The sequence below is a fragment of the Hippopotamus amphibius genome, chromosome 8, assembly GCF_030028045.1.
Source record: "Hippopotamus amphibius kiboko isolate mHipAmp2 chromosome 8, mHipAmp2.hap2, whole genome shotgun sequence".
NCBI lineage: Eukaryota > Metazoa > Chordata > Mammalia > Artiodactyla > Hippopotamidae > Hippopotamus > Hippopotamus amphibius.
Genome location: NC_080193.1, coordinates 10797016 through 10799588, shown reverse-complemented (window position 1 = coordinate 10799588; position 2573 = coordinate 10797016). Strand labels below are relative to the sequence as shown.

The following is a 2573-nucleotide window of genomic DNA, read 5'->3' as shown; positions in this document are numbered from 1 at the left end:
AGGACACGGAGGGTGGGGGAGGAGCTGGGACGAAGTGAAAGAGTAGCATTGACATATATACACTACCAAATATAAAATAGATAGCTAGTGGGAGGCTGCTGCATAACACAGGGAGATCAACTCTGTGATTGGTGATGACTTAGAGGGGTAGTATAGGGAGGATGGGAAGGAATCGTGGGAGGGAGAGGATATGGGGATATATGTATAAATACAGCTGATTCACTTTGTTGTGCAGCAGAAACTGGCACAACAGTGTAAAGCAATTATACTCCAATAAAGAGCTTAAAAAAATTTATTTATTTGGCTGCTCCGGGTCTTAGTTACAGCATGTGGGATCTTTATAGTTGCCGCAGGCATGTAGGATCTTTTAGTTGCAGCACTTGGGGTCTTTGTTGCGACATGCGGGATCTAATTCCCTGACCAGGGATTGAACCTGGGCCCCCTGCGTGGGACCATGGAGCCTTAACCACTGGACCACCAGGGAAGTCCCTCAAACCATTCTTTTTCAAAGCATTATTCCCTGGAGGGGAAAAAAAGACATCAATTGAGCTGGCAATTTTGCCCTTGGTGGGTGGAGTTCTAGGAAAACTGAGGCTTTGGAGTTCAGTGCTGGTGACCTTGGACACTCAGACCCCTGCTTGAGATTTCCTAATGTAAAGAGCCCCAAAATATCTTTTTCCTCCCCTCAGGGACTCCCATCCCTCAGCCATCAGACTTGGTTAATTCAATCCAGGTTTTCTCATACTTTCTAAAGATGAACGGACATTGCTTTTCCATGCTACCCAGACACAGGTCCATACAGCATTGTTCTAGATTCTCGTCGTAATTTAAAGGGAAACTTTCACAATGTCTGGAGCCCTTGATGTCTGGCAAATGAAGAAGAAGGATGTCCTCAAATTCCTTGCAACAAGAACCCACTTAGGTGGCACCAACCTTGACTTCCAAATGGAATAGCACATCTACAAAAGGAAAAGTGATGGCATCTACATCGTAAATCTGAAGACAACCTGGGAGAAGCTTCTGTTGTTAGTTCATGCCATTGTTGCCATAGAAAACCCAGCTGATGTCAGTGTCATATCCTCCAGGAATACTGGCCAGCAAGCCGTGCTGAAGTTTGCTGCTACCCCTGGAGCCACTCCTATTGCTGGCTGCTTCACTCCTGGAAACTTCACTAACCAGATCCAGGCAGCCTGCTGAGAGCCAAGACTTCTGGTGGTTACTGATCCCAGGGCTGACCACCAGCCTCTCACAGAGGCCTCTTATGTTAACCTGCCTACCATTGCTCTGTGCAACACAGACTCCCCTCTGCGTTATGTGGACATTGCCATCCGTGCAACAACAAGGGAACTTACTCAGTGGGTCTGATATGGTGGATGTGTGCCCGGGAAGTTCTGCGCATGCGTGGTACCACCTCCCGAGAACACCGATGGGAGGCCATGCCTAACCTCTACTAATACAGAGATCCTGAAGAGACTAAAACGGAAGAGCAGGCAGCAGTTGAGAAGGCTATGACCAAGGAGGAATTCCAGGGCGAACGGACCACTCCAGCTCCTAAGTGCACTGCTACTCAACCTGAGGTGGTGGACTAGTCTGAAGGTGTGCAGGTGCCCTCTGTGCCTATTCAGCAGTCCCCCACTGAAGACTGGAGCGCTCAGCCTGCCACTGAAGACTGGTCTGCAGCTCCCACTGCTCAGGCCACTGAATGGCTAGGAACAACCACTGAGTAGTCTTAAGCTGTCCTTCCACAAACTTTTTTTTTTTAATAAATAAATTTATTTATTTATTTAATTGGCTGTGTTGGGTCTTTGTTGCTGTGGACAGGCTTTCTCTTGCAGTGAGCAGGAGCTACTCTTCATTGTGCTGTGCGGGCTTCTCATTGCAGTGGCTTCTCTTGCTGCAGAGCACAGGTTCTAGGGCATGCAGGCTTCCGTAGCTGTGGCACGTGGGCTCAATAGTTGTGGCTCGAGAGCTCTAGAGCACAGGTTCAGTAGCTGTGATGCATGGGCTTAGTTACTCCTTGGCATGTGGGATCTTCCCGGCCCAGGGATTGAAGCCAAGTCCCCTGCATTGGCAGGTGGATTCTTAACCACTGCACCACCAGGGAAGCCCTTCCACAAACTCTTAAGATGGAAATAGGTTGATGGAAAATAAACAGTACCCCCCCCCCAAAAAAAAAGACATGAACTGACATTGACAGGATATTGATGGACAGCCCTGCCAAAACAGTCTCCAAGAAGGCAGGTCCTCCGTGGAACCACTCCATGGACGGATGTGCTGAGGCCCATCTAGTCCATGGGACACCTTCCACCTGGATGGCTCTGGAGCCTCTTCCTGTGCCAGCCCCTGGCCCCTCTGCTCATTAGTGTGGGGTAGAGGTTAAGTGCACAGATCATTGGATCAAGTTTCCAATCCCAGGTTCCAATCCCAGCTATCTTCCTTGCCGGTAGTGCATCTTGGGCCATTTACTCTTCATGCCAGTTTCCTCCTCCGTAGAAAGAAGATAAATAATAGCTACCCATCAGAGTCATCATAGGATTAAACAAGATACCACACATTTACTACCTTGTCACCAA

General features: G+C 48.7%; 1 pseudogene; it reads left to right on the top strand.

Moving 5' to 3' along the window:
- The first annotated feature begins 846 nt into the window (after positions 1-846).
- On the top strand, positions 847-1727 carry LOC130858733 (40S ribosomal protein SA-like; annotated as a pseudogene).
- Positions 1728-2573: the final 846 nt, after the last annotated feature.